The 18,476-nt window shown below is 41.6% G+C and overlaps 1 pseudogene; it reads right to left on the bottom strand.

Moving 5' to 3' along the window:
- The window catches only part of LOC132646976 (grainyhead-like protein 2 homolog), a 76,109-nt pseudogene extending 61,538 nt beyond the window's left edge, over positions 1-14,571 (bottom strand).
- Between the last annotated feature and the right edge of the window lie 3,905 nt (positions 14,572-18,476).

The raw sequence follows: 18,476 nt of genomic DNA on the forward strand, positions 1-18,476 counted from the left end.
TATATAGTAATTGCTGAACAAATATTAGTCATTGTGCGCACAGGCACACACCATTATGTCATGAAATCCAAGTGTGTAATCCAATTCTCTGCACAACACAATAGTTTATAGCTGGGAAGTTCAGAGCTGTAAGTAGAATGCAGGGCAGAGACCATGGCTGCTCCACACTAACAAAAGATCAACTGATATCTTCGGTGAGATGCCATCCAAAGATTACTCCTTGTTCACAAGCATTAGCTCCAGTTTTCCTGTCAGCCCTTACCTTATAAAAGGAACAAAGGCAAGGCTTTGTTTAAGTTCAATACCACAGACTCCAGCAAATGTTTATCTTTCCCTTTTAAAGCTCCCTCCACCCACACCACGCCCCAGCAAACACATAAAAACGCCATTTGCCCTGCTCAGCTGTGTGTAACTCAATCCTTCTGAGACCTCTCCCAGGAGCCTTTCCCAGTGCTCTCTTTACTTTTGAGACCATGGGATGCTCTATAATATTCTCTATCAGATAACCTGCTTAAAATCGGCCTAAGTTAAGCAAAATACTAACTTAGTCTAAGTGAATGGTAACTTCTGCACAAATGGCTTTATCTTTTAACTGCTGTAGAAGCTCCCTAAGAAAAGGCATCAACTTCCTGTTGATGCTGTGGGGTAGGGAACCAGCAAAGTTATGAACCTTGCTCACCCGGAACTATGGCATCCTTTAGGCAGTCCATTCGCTCTCTCTGTGCATTCTAAAAACCAATGTTTGCACATCTTGTCCCCTCCTCTGGTGTCCAGGAGTTCAAGGAAGAGTTCAAGGGAGAGTCCATTTAGAATCATGCCCTAGGAAGGTACACCATGACTACCAAATTTAGATTTTTGTAAATTACTTTTCAGATTTATGCATTTTATTCTATGAACAGAAGTGTTTTGCGTGTGTGTGCGTGGTGTGTGTATGTGGTGTGTGTGTGTATGTATGTATGTATGTATACCATTTGCATGGCCCAGGCTCTATGAGTTTAGAAGCATCAGACCCTTCAAAGCTGGAGTCACAGATGGTTGTGAGCCACCATGTGAGTGCTGGAAATAGAACTTGGGTCCTCTACAAGACTAGTGCTCTTAACCACTAAGTCATCTCCAGACTCAGAAGTTTAGCTTTCTAAGAGCCCTGTACTTGGCACAGAGCACCAATAAAGCAGGGTGTGATTGCACAAGCCTGTAATTCCAGCACTGGGCAATGGTGGCAGGATTATCAAGAGATCACAGTCAGCCTCTGCTACATGAAAGCTTGACTCAACAACAGCACCTGTTAGACATCTCAGATGAAAAAAGAAATACTGGAAAAGAGACAGCTAGATGAGGCTGGAAAAATGATTCAGCAATTAAGTGCATTCAGTGCTCTTCCAGAGGATCCAAACTTGGTTCCTAGCACCCATGTTTGGAAGTTTACAACTGCCTATAACTCCAGTTCAAGGGGAATCTGACAGCCTCTTTTGGCCTCTATGGGAAATGCATACAAACACACACACCCAAATAAAAATTAAAATGAAAAAATGAAAGAGGAGGAGGAAGAAAAGAAATAGCAAACCTGAGACATGATAGGTACTGAGTTTAAGGATAGCTTTTAATTAGCATAATCTCACTCACCTAAAGTAACTATAAAGTTGTACAAGATTAAAAAATTCTGTTCTCCCCAATTCACTGCTTTCTTGTAGTGAAATGTCACTGCCATCACAGACCTGCTCTGTTAACAAGCTGTCTCTTAAACTCAGAGGGACTGTACTGTCCATTCCTGGCTCACATGCAGGGACTGGGCAGGGCTTGCTCACCACTAGCTGAACCTTGAGAGAGGAGCACCTGAAGGAAGAAACCAACACACAGGAGGAGAGACAAGGGAAGTTGCTCTACAGGACACAGGTCCTCAGATCTCTACACACTGACTCTGCCTACTTGCCCTATAGTACAGGTGCTGCTAGGCACTGCTTCCCATTGGCTTTTGTCTTCCTCAGAGACAGATTTACAGATGGATGAAGACCTCTTATCTTCAGTTGTCATCAGCCAGCCATCTCAACAACCACTCCTCAAAAAACAGCCTCAGCTTTAGATGACATCTTTTAAATGTTAGAGCAAACTCAGATACTTAACATTAATTAGAAGTAGACTAGTAAGGAAGCAGGGCTCAGGGGAAATGTCAGCACGCTATGGCCACAATCGCCTGATGGGTTTCTACAAGTACAAGCTTACAGACAACTTTTTATTCTAAATCCTCTCTCTCTCTCCATTCCTCCTCCTCCTCCTCTCTCTCCTGTGGGGTGTGTGTGAAGGTCGGAACAACTTGCAGTGTGTTTGCTTATTTGATTGCTTAAGTTGCACATACCTTCATCTTCTCTGAAAATAATCTCCATCTTAGTTTTGTTTGTGTGTTACATGCTAGGCCTCTTGCATGGTTTTGAACAAAAGGAAAAGAACAAAAAGTCTCTACTATTCATGACAGGAAAAAAGTATAAAAGAAAAACACAAGCCCATAAATGTGAAAATAAATTTCAGGATACCAGAGAAAGAATTAGAGAGGTGAGTAGATAGAGAATAAATGTGTAAAGGTAGAAAGAACCCAGTTAAATACCTCAGAACTGCAGTCTTGGGGAATGCTGCTCTTTAGTGTGTACAGAGTAGAAAAACCCACTAATGTTAGGCTATTCAGAGCACGCATGTGTGAGTGGGCACATACACACACATTCAGCAGAGATTGTTGATGTCAAGTTAGTCTACACACATACAAGCACTCAGCTGAAGAGAGCAAAATATCTGAAGTAGTAGCTACGTCCATTCTGGTCAATGGTTTGGGGTTTTGTTATTGTTGGTGGTGGTAGTTCTTTTTGGTTTTCCAAGACAGGGTTTCTCTGTGTAGTCCTGGCTATCCTGAAACTCACTATGTGGACCAGGCTGGACTCAAACCACAGAGATCCACCTGGCCTCTGCCTCCTGAGTGATGGGATTAACAATGGTTTTTATGATACAAACAAGTAATGCTCCAGGGCATAAGGATAAGGAAAGCTCTGGGCTCTGAAGTGTTAAAACAGCACACCAGCTTTTCTGGGGACCGGCTGCTGTGGGGCTGAGGATGTTAAACATGGGGCCTGTGGCCAAGCAGGAAGAGTCATTTAATCCGCTTTGCTGAGGAGGTGAAGCTGATGCCCATCTTCCCTCCTGGGCCCATGTAAGTTGCACTCTGCAATTATTGGAAAAGGAAAATTATAGCACTTTTTTTTTTGGTCTCATTGTAATGGATGATTTGCTTCCATGAGGATGGGTAGGACAGGAGCCTGAGGGTAGCATCCACCCTTCCATCTACCTAATCTTGCAGGACTGGGATGCAAATTAGAAGTTGAGGTGCAAAGAAATGTCCTCCATGACATCTCTTAGCCCTGTACATCCAGTTGCATCCTAAACATCTGTTGATACAGACGTGTTTCTGAAACTCTCTTCCTGAGACTGGAAGAATATTCACTGGTAATCTAATAATAAAGGGATGAGTGGGACACATCAAGTCCTTAATTGCAGCTAGTGGAAGGTATTCAGGCAAACAAGACAGACAGCATCAAACAGGAAGCCTTGTTCTACCCTGACAGGCAGAGACGCTAAATCCAAAGGCAGCAAAGAATACCCTACTATGCCAGCTTAATATTACTGAATTATTTTAGGTTGCTTTTGTTTGTTTGTTTCAAGGTGGGGTTTCACCATTTAGCCCTGGCTCTCCTGGAACTAGCTCTGTAAACCAGGATGTCCTCAAACTCATAAATATATCGGTCTGCCTCTACCTCCCCAGTACTGGGATTAAAGGCATGTACCACCACAGCCTGGCAGGTTTTTCTTTAAGACTTGTCAAAAGAAAGGCCAACAAGATGTCTTAGCGGGCAAAAGTACTTGCCACACAAGCTTGGCAATCTGAGACCTGTTCCCACAACCTAGATAGGGAGTTAGGGATACTGGTGTGTCTGTAATCCCACAGTCCTCCTGAGAGATGGGACGCAGAGACAGGAAGTTTATGTCCTCCTGCCTGGACTGTGGAGGGTGACAGAGACAAGAGACCCTGACTCAGAGCAAGGTACAAAGAGAGATACAACTCTGGGAAAGTGTCCTCTGAGCTCTACATGCATGTCCTCACTCCTGTGCACCCAGGCTCACACAGAGAGACACATTAATAATAATAATAGACAGTAAACAAAAATTTTTCTAAAGAAAGATGTAATAGACTCGTCTTTAGTGGTGGTGAAGGAGAAATATTTTTTAATTCTTTATTAATTACACTTTATTTATTTTGTATCCCCCCTGTGGTTCCCTCCCTCCTCCCATCCCAATTCCTCCCTTCCTCCCCCCTCTGCATGCATGCCCCTCCCCAAGTCCACTCTTAGGGGAGGTCTTCTTTTCCTTCCTTCTGATCCTATTCTATTAGGTCTCATCAGGAGTGACTGCATTGTCTTCTTCTGTGGCCTGGTAAGGCTGCTCCCCACTCAGGAGGAGATGATCAAAGAGCAGGCCAATCAGTTCATGTCAGAGACAGTCCCTGTTCCTATTACTATGGAACCCCACTTGGCCACTGAACTGCCATGGGGTATTATCTGTGTAGGGGTCTTAGGTTATCTCCATGCATGGTCCTTGGTTGGAGTATATCTCAGGAAAGACCTCTGTGCTCAGATTTTTTGGTTCTGTTGCTCTCCTTGTGGAGCTCCTGTCCTCTCCAGATCTTACTGTCTCCCACTTCCTTCATAAGATTCCCTGCACTCTGCCCAAAGGTTGGCAATAAGTCTCAGTATCTGCTTTGATAGTGTACAGGGCAGAGCCTTTCAGAGGTCTCTTTTCTCCTTCTGATGTTCATCCTCTTTGCCTTTCTGGATAGGGATTGCACTCATATAGACATATAATATAGGATAAACCTACTAAAATCTGTACACCTAAAGAAACTAATCAAGAGGGAGGACTTTTGCTATGCTCAATCCCTATTGAGAAATATTTTTTACTGAATTAAGATTCTTCCAAAATATTGCCTGCAGAGGGATTTTTTTTTTAAAGACTGGGGAGGGGGTGACCTCCCTCATCCTAGCATTTGCTAGAGTAGGAAGGCGCAAACACAAAACAAAGGGTGTAGTGTGCTGGTCTCCTAATATGGTAACAAAGCAAAGAGTGCAAGGAATTCTGCAGCACTCTAACGCTCACGCTGGTCTCCTGTATGGTCTCCATGACAGACATCCTAGCACTCAGGGACTAGGTTAACCTTGGAATCACTATGGAAAAGAGAGCAACACTGAAGAGGCAGGGGGCATTTGAACTCTCCCTGGAAACCTGAGAAAGAGCTGCAGTTAGGGCTGCACCGTGTGGGTGATGTCACCGTCACAGAGATGCTCTGAACCAGTACTCCAAGCTCACTACTCTTGAATGACTCAACAGTCTTGTGTGAAAAATCACCATCTTGGAGATTTGTGCTTGGCAAACCTGATTTCTAGTACCAATGTTTGACTTTAAAGAGAAACTTAAAATCGGAATGCCCTGCAGGTGAGAGTCATGTGAGAAAGTAAGGCTCAGAAGCTGTCCCATCATAACCCTCTGGGTGGGACCTCAGGCATCTGTGGAGTGTTTACCCTGACTCCCCACCATTCCACAGCTCAGCAAATAAAACTGAGGAAGGGGACATGAGATGCTGGAAGCTGGCAATGCCTGTAATACCAGAATTTGGAAGGCTGAGACAGGAGGATTGCTGTGAGTTCTGAGCCAGTCTGGGCCACACAGCTTGGCTTAAAAACCACCCCTGTCCCCAGAAAAAATAAACACAAATGCTGGAAACTCTGGTGCCAGGTCTAGGCCACAGCTGTACCTCACTGCAGGTGCCTTCTGCTGCACTGGCCAGGACCCATGCCCATCTGTGGGGACAGTGGGGACACTCAGAACTCCACCATCTACACACCAAGAACCTGAGACAATGCACAGTGCATGGTCCTCCAGACTGCACAGACCCCGAGGGGAACAGGTCCTGTCCAAGACTGTTTAGGCTGCTTGAGTCACCTAACAGAAAGCCACTGTGGTACAACCGGAAAAAAGGGCTCTGAGAGGTGGAACCTTGCAGCCACTAGGCCTGAAGCAGGCAGCCATCTTGGGACCATGGCCAGAGCCTGGGACCACCACAGAACTTGAGCACATTCCTGGCCAAATGTTGTTCCCATTACTAAAGGAAGCTAAATGACTCAGTGTTGGTGTCCTCTCCTTTCTCCTGCTTGCTCCAGAGGAAAGACAGATGCAGAGCTAAGAGGCAGGGCTGCGTAAGGTCCTCAGAAGCAGAGCACTTGCCTAGCACATGGGAAGTCCTGGGGTCAATTTTAAGGACCACACAGGAGTGTGCGCACACACAAACAATAAACACAACATTAGAAGAGGGGCTAAAGAGAAGGCCCAGTGGGTAAAGTACTTGGCACATACACATGAGAAACATTTTAAATCTCATTGTGTTGCTACCTCCCAACAGTGGAAGCTAGCAAAGACCTGAACCTCGGGTGGATGCCATAGTGTGTAAAAATTCAAATGTATACCCAGGGCTGGGCAGAGAAAGTTCCAGAACAGAGTAGCACTAGGATAATGTCACTCATCATGAAAGCCACTTACAACCTTGCAAACTTAGGCCCAGTGCCTCTAGAATTCTTAATTATCAAAATAATTCAAAAACCTGCATCTAATAATAATAATAATAATAATAATAACAATAATAATAATGATAACAATAACAATAGTGATGATGATGATAATGATGAAGCCTGGTATTATAGTTTAGGCCTATAATCCCATACCCCAGAAGGCAGCACAGGGAGACCCTATCTCCAAAAAAATGTTACAAACAAACTAAAAACTCTTTATTTTTAAACATGGGTGAAAATGTTAAAATTTAGAATAATTCATAAATGCACAATATTAACACATGTGCTTTGTGGACCATAGGTCTGTGTTTTCTGGTCACCAAAAAAAAAAATCCCAAACATCCTGTGATATAGACTGAGCTGCTGAGACCCCCTCCTGAAGCCTGCAGATATCTGTTGGGTATAAACGTAACAGCAACCCCTGAAAAGAAAACATTTTCTGTATGATATCACCAATCCTCCCTGTTTAGCTGACAGTCTTTCCCACAACTGCTATCCTAGTGTTTCTTTTGCAGTCTACTTACTATAAAATCAGTAATAACCATTTGTAACATTAAAAAGCTTACTTATCACTTAAAACAAAAGACATTCAGTAAAAATAGGTATTAAGGAAATAAAACAAACACTGCTGCAGGAAGTATCATAAAATATTGTCCAAGACCATTTGCCAATGTCTACAGAAAACCAGTATGTGTGCCTAGAAGTATACCTGTGCACATATGTGCAAACTCACATACAGACAGGCACACATGTGCACACTCATGCACACAGACATACATGTATCCATCCATGCATACATAAAGTGAGCACTTGTATATGGCAAGTGAGTGGTGTAGAATGAACTGCCTGCAAGATCAGCTAGTGTAGCCCCAAATCAACTATTCCATCAGCTTCCATGGAGCCTGTCTCTTGGGATGTCCACTTCTCTTTCAAAGGTCCCTACTGAAACAGCCCTTAACTCACTTGTCTCTACCATCCATTATAGCAGACTGTAATACTGAAAATACGGAGAGGACTGTGGTGCATGTTTAGAGCTAGCTTTAACACTCTAGGACATCTTCTGTGGCAAAATCCTATTTTTCTTCTCAGTAACCATAAAGTGGATATGGTCTCCCCCTGGTCACACTGCTGATTGGTTACTAGATCCCTTGCTGGATCGATATGCCCCAAAGCCTAGTAAGATGCCTGTAGAGACATTTGTTTTGACTGCCAGAGATTCCAGCACATCCCAGTACTGTGCCCTAAGACAAACCCGCTTTGTGCAATAGTCTAGCCTCAAAGAGAAACAGAAAGAGCAGGGGCCAGCACAGGCTAAAGAAAGATAGGCGGCAGGAGCCGTGGAATGGCGCAGACAACCTCAGTAAGCTGTGACAGTCTCAGGAGTGGGGAGAGAGTTGAAGAGGTCTCAGGCAGCCAAGAGCACATGGTGTGTGCAGGCATGCCAGAGACACATTTTGCCTGAAGTTCTGTGTGAAGCATCTTGTAGTAGGGCCTGTTCCTTTCTCTGGAACATTCTCCAGGCTGCACGGCTGACTTGTCACTGAATGCCCATTTGGGTCAGCTTTCTTGGGCCTAAAGCCAGTTTCACCTACATTGTCTTATACATGAGTGGAATGAGACACTGAGCAATTCATTTTCTTCTGGAAAGCCTGCTTGCAAACTCCCAGCCAGTTTCCTCTCTCACCCAGCCTTCCCGCTGAGGACAATGAAGCATTGACAGCCTTGTTTACATTGACCTCCTCCTGAGATGAAAGACAAAGTCTTCTAACACTCTTCAGCCGGTACACAGGTACACAACTGAAGCAGAACACAAGCTTAGGTTTTATCTGAAACATCCTTTAAGTGCAAAATGAGGCTGAAGAATAAGACACTGAGACCCAGAATGAGCTTTGGGGCCTTCAAAACAGACCTGTGGCTAGAGAGCAAACAGGGCTATCTGTGGAAACACTTCCTTATCCAAACCAAGGTAGGGCAGGCATCTGTCCTTGATGTCTGTTTGTCAGAGACATTACTTACCCCTGCACGTCTCAGCTACATTTACACCCAAAGAAACAGAAGAGGGTCAGTCAACAAAGAAGTGTTTCAAAGTCATCGTGGTGAAGGTGGTTGGAAGCCCTACTTCTGGAGCTCTGCTCCTTCACCTACTGAAGCTGTATGTCGCTCACTGTGAAGATACAAGCTTCCTGATGGTGGCATAGAGAAGCCGGGGGCTTACGAGACTCCAAGTGTTAGATGCAAGTTCTAGACTGGAACATATGGCCTGAAGAACTGAGGAGGAGCAACATGGCGGCTCATCACATTTTTTCACACCCCACAACAAAAGGACAAAGGCATGAATCCTCTAAAAGGGAATATAGCAGGGCCCCAGTGCTTGGGAGGAAGAGGCAGTTGAATCTTTGTGAATTCAAGGCTGGCCTGGTCTACAAAGAGAGTTCCAGGAGAACCAAGGCTGTTACACAGAGAAACTCAGTCTTTAAAAACCAAAATAGACAGACAGATACATACATACATACAGATACATAGATAGATACAGAGATGATAGATAAACAAATAACTAAATAAATAAATAAAATAAGAAAGGGACCATGCTCATTTTCTTCTTTTTGACTCAAGTTTCTAGGAAAACACTACACAGGGTTTTGAACAAGAGTCTTCATTCATTAAGAGCCATGGTAGGTTTCACTAACCTTTGCCTCTTCATTCACATCCCAGGTGAAGGAAACAGCATTGTACGCGATCTCTTCAATGTTTCCAATGGTGTTGAAGCTCTCCTTGTAGTCAGCTATGACAGTGAAAGAGAAAAAGGGCTTAGCAGTGTGGTAGCCAGGAGGAGAGGCACAGGCCTCCAATCCCTGCACTTGGGAGGTAAAGACAAGAGGATCTAGAGTTCCGGGTCATCCTTGTAACAGAGACCAGCCTTGGCCAGTACATGAGACCCTGGCTCAAAACACTCACACGCCACACACATACATATGCACCCATGCACGCACACATGCTTGTACACTAAAGTAAGAGTCCCTCGATGACACATTATTTGTCAATGGTAAAGTTTTGAATTTGCCTATTTTGCAATGTGACAAACTACATATTTCTGCTTACAGAATTCTACGGCTGAAAAAAATTTACTCACGTCTTTGTATTAAGAGTAAATCTATGTGAACCATGTCTTTATCTGATTTGATTATTAGGTCTTTTTTTTCTGTTCACTTTCCTACTTCCCACTTTTTTGACAGCCATCCCCTGCTCCCCCCATACACACACAGGGACAATTTTTAGAAGCAAAATATTCTGCCAGTCAGGTGATGTCACTAAAGGAACTGCAGTAGAGTGAAGGCTTTCCATGAGCAGTGATGGTGATAAAGATCAACCACACGCTAAGCACACACTACACTGAGGCACCCCCATGCCAAAGAAGGGCATTTCTAAAACTTATCTTAGTACTCCAGAGCGTTGCGTTAATCTCACTTGGCTGTCATCACCTGACCACTTTGGGCTCTGTCCTATGGTCACTCCTTACACAATATGTTATCTATTCCCTTATAGTATGTGTCTATTCCCTCATACAGTATGTAGTGATTCCCTTATAGAGTAGGTATCTATTCCCTTATGGTATGTAGCTATTCCCTGTCATCCCATTAGACTCCCTATGGAGTCAATAGAGATCAGCATGGGTGCTGTGTACTGTTATGGGCATGTTGGGCTACACAGAAAAGCCCAATTTGCTTATCTCCAATGATGAAACTGGTACCTCAGCACTGCAGGAAGATTCCTTATTGCTGGGAGCGGAATGGTGCAGGAAAACCCACCTCATGCTCTCCAGACTCCCTGGGATAGGCTGGCTGGTCTAGCCTCAGGGTGAATTCTATTTCCCCCTCTTTCTCGGATCACCTCTGCTTTCTATGATCCCTGAGGGGTTCAAAGCAGTTTGCTGAATGCTGTGTCTTCATTTCATCTACCCTACATGCAAATATGTGCCCACATGCACCTAGCCAGCCTAGAATTTTCTTGTGGAGAGTGCTAACTTATTTCCTTTTCACTCACTCCAGTGGTCTTGCCTAGAGAAACCTCAAAGCAAGATGTTTCTTTTCTTTTTTGGCATTGTTTTGTTTCTCTGTGCCTTGAGACACAGTTCCACAAGTATAACCCAAGCTGGTTAAACTTGTCCTGAATGCTGAGATTACAGGTTTGAGCTGTCATATCCAACTCCAAACCTTTATATTTTAAACAAAGCACATAAACTTTTAGCATAAAAGTATGTATATTCAACATAGGAAAGTCAGAGACCATGAATAAATAAAAAAATTTAAGGACAACCACAGTCTACTAACCCACAATTAACTGCCTTTAAACTTTATCTATGTGCTCTTATCTCTCATCTAGCTCCTTTTCTCCAAACATGTAGATATTTTTATACAGTGATTAATAAACATCTTTTTCATTGCTATATTGTTTTGCTTGGCTCATCTCTGGTTTCTTCCATATGTAAAACCTTCTGTAAAATTATACGATTGTATCAGACCATGTGTCATGGCTTTATTCTTATTGGTCACTCAGCTGACAGCTGACAGTCTGCTGCCCTACCCCAGTGTTTCACTTCTTTGTACAGCTAAATTTCATTTAAATTTAATTATATTTTATTAAAGTAAATTCTCAGTGCCAGAAGTATAGCTTGCTGGTAGAGCAAGGGCTAGGAGAAGTTGGGTTCAACAGCTAGCATTAAAACAAAAGACATTTTAAAAAAGCATATTTCCGGAAATAAGTTTTTTTGTTTCTTACTTTGTTTTGTTCTGTTGAAACAAGGTCTCACTGTGTATTCCTGGCTAGCCTGGAACTCACAGAGATTGCCTGCTGCTACCTCTCAAGTGCTGAGGTTAGGGATCTGAGCCACTAGACCCAGCTATAATTTTAAGGCTGATTAATTTTGCCACACTGATCCAGGGAGGAACAATTTACACTTAGGGCAATTATGTCTTTTCTTCTCAGATTGTCTTTTTTCCAAACTAATATTCAAAACATTATTTTAATCTGAAATTCCTTGATTGCTAAAGGCGTTGAATAGTCATTCTTGTTCTCTGGGTATTTGCATTTCTTCTTATTATTTTTATTTTTGTAAGTTCATTCATTTATTTTGGCTTTTCTAATTTTATTCTTGATCCACTTTTCTCTTAGGGTAGTCATGATTTTAAAATAAATACTCAAAGGTAAATGAGGGGGAAAATCAAAAGAAAAGAACATTACCCCTTACAGTTTCTAAAAAGGCTTTATGTTTGGGACGATCACGAATGCACACCTGTGCTTTCTGCAGGCTTCCTCTATGAGAGAGAGAAGAAAGCCAAATTTAAATTTGAATTCCATGATTTCTTCATTAATCCCTTGCAAGATAATCTTATAGTTGTTTGAGTAAAGAGCAGATAAGATCAGCTGTAAAAAAGAAATGTCACATCTAGAAGTTAAGACAAGAAAGGTGCTTAGATGGACACTGTGGAGTCCTACATCACAAGGCTTCATTTTTCCAATTTTAATTTCCCCCAAAAAGGGCTGAAAAAAAGAAAAATAATTTCATACCACTTGTCATATAGAAACACACCAGAGTCTTCTAATATGGCACTCAACCAATAAATATGGCAACCAAAATGCTCATTCTGTGCCAGGAAATGTCCTCACTAGGCCCCTAGTCTTATAGCTCTTGCAATATAGAAAATAGAACACAACTAAATACATAAACATAAACAAACATGATAATTATTCTAAATTTGCCTGATTTTTCAAAGAAGTCTTGAATGTTCTTTTCTCTGTTTCTTACCCAACAAAAACAGAAAAATAGGATGAAGGAGTTCTTATTAATTATGATAATTTACACTCAAAAGGACAATCACTAAATGCTCAGCTAGTAAGTCATGTCGAAATAAGTGGAATCACGGGGAGGAGTAATTCTAATGAAACTGATCCCATTGATGCCATGGTGCCAGCCATAAAGCCACATCTCCAGTCTGAGGTTATCATGTCCTGAACATCCAAGTCAGGCCAAGTAGTATGGAAATATACAGCCACAGACATCATCCAGGGTGTGTCAGGATGTCCCAGAGCAGTATGGTAATTCATGGATTCTCGGGGTTTAAAGACTATCTGAGAAGCACATTTTCAAATGTTGGAGGCCAGCATAGGGCTTTGGTGAGACATAGGCCACTGCCAGATATTCTCAGTCATGAGCATGGAGTGAGGCCAAGACTACATTTCTGCCAACTCTCACGTGGGGCTGGTGGGGTTCCTACACTTGAGAAGTCTTGACTCTGTTGTAAAATGGAATGGATCTTTTGGGTACTTCTGGTTTTCACCACCATGATCTTAGAAAGCACATTAGTTGGCGGTGCACGACTATAATCCCAGCACTCAGGGAGACAGAAGCAGGTGGATCTCTAGGCGATCAAGCCCAGCCTGGTCTACAAAGAGTCCAGGACAGCCAACGATACACAGAAAAACCCTGTTTGGGAAAAAGTAAAAAGAAAAAAAAATATATACATTAGTCTTTATTTATGAGGTCCATGTAATGGTCTATTCTTCCCCACCAAAAAAACAAAAACAAAAACAAAAAAAAACCTTTTTTTTCTTGATGAACAGACACAAGGCTATACAATGGCGGAGGACTTATCTAACCAGGAACACTTAGACTCACTCCAAGAGGTCTATCCTTGTACCTAGAGTGGACTCAAAGATATTGTTTCCTTCTGATAAAACCACTGTCATCTCTTGGCAGTCAGACCCAAAGACTCCTGGAATGATAACTGTGGTCTAGTTAAGAACATACATGTTCATGCTGGACAGGCCTTGTGCCAATGATGAGGTCTGTTTTTGGAATAATTCCTGAGGTAGCAATCAGCATGTTTTCTCATAGGGAGAAGCCAAACTGTTTATGGAAGTCAAAAAATCTGGTAACTAATTAACTATGATTTGAATTCAGTTCTGTCTGATACCAACAGCCACATTTTTAACTGCAATTTCAACCATAAATCATCAGCAGATATTGAAGCACATACTTCAATGGCAACTGCTTTATGAGGTGCTGAGGGAATGTATGGTGAAGGAGGAAAGGAAACTGGGCATTTGGGGACTGTGGGAAGTTACTTATAAAGGAAGGCAGGAATAGGGTACTTTGGCAGGGAATGCTGAAATGTTTTCTTCAACAAGAAAATATTTTTAGAACTTGCTAGCATGAGAAGGCTGAGTGAGAAGGTCAAGCTAGCCCATCTAAGAAAACCAAAGACACTGGTGCTGTGGAAAAATGATGAGTATGCCCACATATTCGCTTTCTTTACTCATTTCTTGCAAGTTATATTTCACATAGAAATTATGGGATGCAACTATTTTTAATTTTGAAGAAGGTATGATGGTGAGTGAATCCTTTTGCTATCTTTTGCTTTTATCTTTTGCAGATAATCAGTGGTCTGTAATTGGGTGTCTTGTTTTAATTCAGACTTTTGAAGGCTGAGGCTCCTGCACCTTAATTGAGCTTCATGTGCTTGGAGAATTATAACTACCACCTTTAATCATTATATGTATATTGTTGGAGATTAAACAGTATGGTATAATTAATACAGAAGATGGCACTCTTCTAGAAGCTGTAGATTCTGTCTGGACTAGTGAAATAATGAAGGTGGAATGCTAGAGATGAATCTGGGAACTGTGCCAATTCTGTGCACAGCCACATCAGCCTCATCAGACGCTGTGAGAATGTGGCATGGTTGATATGTTTGGGAGCTATGATTCAACAGGCCCATGCTCAGGGTGATAGATACAGGAAGGAAGCTTTTAGCTGGGCATATGACCTCTTCTCCATGACCCTCAGTGAGTTACCTCTGACATCAGAGACAATATCTAAAGAATGTACAGCTGCTTCTCCATTGTGGACAACAGTCATACTGACCCACCTGTCCCAAAACATCTGTGTGCCACATCTGCAAGCCTGGGCAGGTCAACTCACAAAGGAGAGGGGCTTGTCTGAGCAACACTCAACTCTGATTTGAAAAAGATGGAAGAAACACAAACCTTTCTAAACGTGTTAAGATTTTTCTCCCTGCTCTTCTAAATCAAAAAGCAGCATTTGAAAGCTTGTGTGACTCATGTAAGAATTTTCCAACAAGCTCATTATCTTCTTCAGAGTACTCTAACAAGTGATGAGTAACTTGGGTGTCCTTGAGTATGTTGACACTTGAGCTGGCTCTTGACAATCACCGAATCATTTCATCACTTGCTCATGGTCCCTTAAAAGCCATGTGTGAGGTAGGCCCTGGGTTGAATACACACAATACTGCAGAAACCCCTAAACCTTTGCCTGTAAGCCGCGCCTCTCAGAGTAAGAAACACATAAGCACATTACATACCTCTCCAATTCTACCACTTGGTGTGTGTCTTAGTCTGTTTTCTGTTAGTGTAACTAAATACCACATGCTTTAGTACATTGCTTAAAAGCTTGTGGCTTTCAAGAATGAGAAGCCCAAAAGAAGAGCCTGTAAGAGCCTCCTTACTACATCATCATAGGGTGGATGACACATGGTAACAGAGGGAAGAAGGCAGCTCAGAGGCTTTATTGTCTTACAGCATCAGAGAAGCACTATATACTCATGACCTCATCTAACTATCCCCACCTCAAACACAATAGCACAGAGGTCAGAGGCTGGGTTTCTAAAGCATGAGCCTACAACCCAAAACACTACCACCTTACTAGGTGACAAAGAGCCAAGCTGTGACCAGCACCTACAAAGGTCTGTCTACACACCAATCCAAACCCCTTTGGCTTTTTGTGACATGAAATCTTTCAAGTGTGCACCTTTTCAATACACACTCCAAATTGTTTATGGGTAAAATTATGAATATATAATGTGACCAACACTGAGTGACTATCTGAATTTTAAATTTTAAAGGTTTTATTTATTTATTGTATATGAGTGCTCTATTTGCATGTATATGGGCATGCCAGAAGAAGGCATCAGATTCCAGTATATAGATGGTTGTGAGCCACCATGTGGTTGCTGGGAATTGAACTTAGGACCTCTGGAAGAGCAGACATGCTTTTAAAAGCTGAGCCATCACACCAGCCCCTTCCCCCCACCCCCCAGTGTTCTTAAACTGTAGCAATCAATTATGTCATTGCTATCTACTCTCCATAACTTATTATAATAGCCTTCCTGGTATGATTGAAAATGACATCCTTTCTAGGATTCTCTTTGCACTAAACCTAATGTTTATCTTGTGTTTGGTCTCATTTTTTAGGGCAGGAACTATATAGGACAAAGTTACAGATTTCAGACTATAACAATATTAAAAGAAAAAACATTTTATATTATAGATTATTATTATCTTCCATGCTTTCTTTTCTTAATATCATTTGAAGGTCTAGTCCTGGGGCCAGAGAGTGGGCTCAGTAGATAAAGCAGAAAGACTGATTTTGGATCATACATGCATGCATGCACACACGAGTACACACACACACACACACACACACATCTTTACCTGCAAACTTGAACATCAGTGATAGTTCACATCTTGTGCACAAACATATAACTGCACATACATATGAGCCTTTTATATACCATGGGTTACAAGAACACACCTAAACTTGGCTGGATATAAAACTTCCCACTGGTCTCTACGACTCAGAGAGTTTTAACTTTATAACTATTTTGTTGCTAGTCTACAACATTAAGCTGTGGACCACACAACAGACCCTGGTACTTTGAGTGTTTTCTGAAAGAATAAAGATAAAAATTGTGCTTTGGTGATAATTTATACTTCTACATGATGGGAACTGATTGTTCTTTCGATGGAAACTTGTTTCTGTGCCATACAGTGTGAGATAACACTTTTTAGTTTTCCTGTATTCCTAATTGAGCAAGCAACACACATGTGATTTAGTTTACAAAGTAGTGCTTTGCGTTTCTGTTCTTTTGCTAGAAAATTGTTCCTGTGCTGTACAGTGCGTTATATCACTTTAGGAACAAGTTAGGGTTAGGGTTAGGTTTAGGGTAGGGTTAGGGTTAGGGTTAGGGTTAGGGTTAGGGTTAGGGGTTAGGGTTAGGGTTAGGGTTAGGGTTAGGGGGTTAGGTTTAGGGTTAGGGTTAGGGATAGGGTTAGGGTTACGGTTATATCACTTTTCAGTTATCCTGTTATAAGAATTGAACAGGCAACACGTATTTGAATTAGTTTACAAACTTGTGCTTTGCGTTTCTGTTCTTTCGATGAAAACTTGTTTCTTTGCCGTACAGTTCGATATATAACTTTTCAGTTTTCCTGTATTCCTAGTTGAGGGAACCACACACATGTGATTAAGTTTAAAAAGTAGTGCTTTGCGTTTCTGTTCTTTTGCTAGAAAATTGTTCCTGTGCTGTACAGTGTGTTATATCACTTTTCAGTTTTCCTGTTATAATAATTGAACACGCGACAGGTTAGTAAATTACTTTACAAAGTAGAGCTTTGCTTTTCTGTTCTTTCGTTGGAAACTTGTTCCTGTGCTGTACAGTGCGATATATCACTTTTCAGTTTTCCTGTATTCCTAATTGAGTGAGCGACACACATGTGATTTAGTTTACAAAGTAGTGCTTTGCATTTCTGTTTTTCTGTTGGAAACTTGTTTCTGTGCTGTACAGTGTGATATATCACTTTTCAGTTTTCCTGTTATAATAATTGAACGGGCGACACGTATGTGAATTAGTTTACAAAGTTGTGCTTTGCATTTCTGTTCTTTCGATGGAAACATGTTTCTTTGCCTTACAGTTCGATATATCACTTTTCAGTTTTCCTGTATTCTTAATTGAGCGAGCGACACACATGTGATTTAGTTTACAAATTAGTGCTTTGCGTTTATGTTCTTTCTTTGGAAACTTGTTCCTGTGCTGTACAGTGCGACATAGCACTTTTCACTTTTCCTGTATTCCTAATTGAGCGAGAGACACACATGTGCTTTAGTTTACAAAGTAGTGCTTTCGGTTATGTTCTTTCGTTGGAAAGTTGTTCCTGTTAGGAATAAGTTAGGGTTAGGGTTAGGTTTAGGGTAGGGTTAGGGTTAGGGTTAGGGTAAGGGGTTAAGGTTAGCGTTAGGGTTAGGGTTAAGGGGTTAGGGTTAGTGTTAGGGTTATCGTTAGGGTAAGGGTTATATCTCTTTTCAGTTTTCCTGTTATAATTATTGAAGAGGCAACACTTATGTGAATTACTTTACAAATTTGTGCTTTGTGTTTCTGTTCTTAAGATGAAAAGTTGTTTCTTTGCCGTACAGTTTGATATATCACTTTTCAGTTTTCCTGTATTCCTAATTGAGTGAGTGACACACATGTGATTTAGTTTACAAAGTAGTGCTTTGCGTTTCTGTTCTTTTTAAAACTCATTTCTGTGCTGTACAGTGTGATATATCACTTTTTGGTTTTCCTATTATAATAATTGAACGGGCGACACGTATGTGAATTAGTTCACAAAGTTGTGCTTTGGCTTTCTGTTCTTTCGATGGAAACTTGTTTCTGTGCCGTACAGTGCAATATATCACTTTTCAGTTTTCCTGTATTCCTAAATGAGCGAGTGACACACATGTGATTTAGTTAACAAAGTAGTGCTTTGCGTTTATGTTCTTTCTTTGGAAACTTCTTCCTGTTAGGAATAATTTAGGGTTAGGGTTAGGGTTAGGGTTTGGCTAGGGTTAGGGTTAGGGTTAGGGTTAGGGTTAGGGTTAGGGTTAGGGGTTAGTGTTAGGGTTAAGTTTAGGGTTAGGGTTAGGGTGTTAGGGTTAGGGTTAGAGTTTCATCACTTTTCAGTTTTCCTGTTATAATAATTGAACAG

Source organism: Meriones unguiculatus, chromosome 14 (genome assembly GCF_030254825.1).
Source record: "Meriones unguiculatus strain TT.TT164.6M chromosome 14, Bangor_MerUng_6.1, whole genome shotgun sequence".
Lineage (NCBI taxonomy): Eukaryota > Metazoa > Chordata > Mammalia > Rodentia > Muridae > Meriones > Meriones unguiculatus.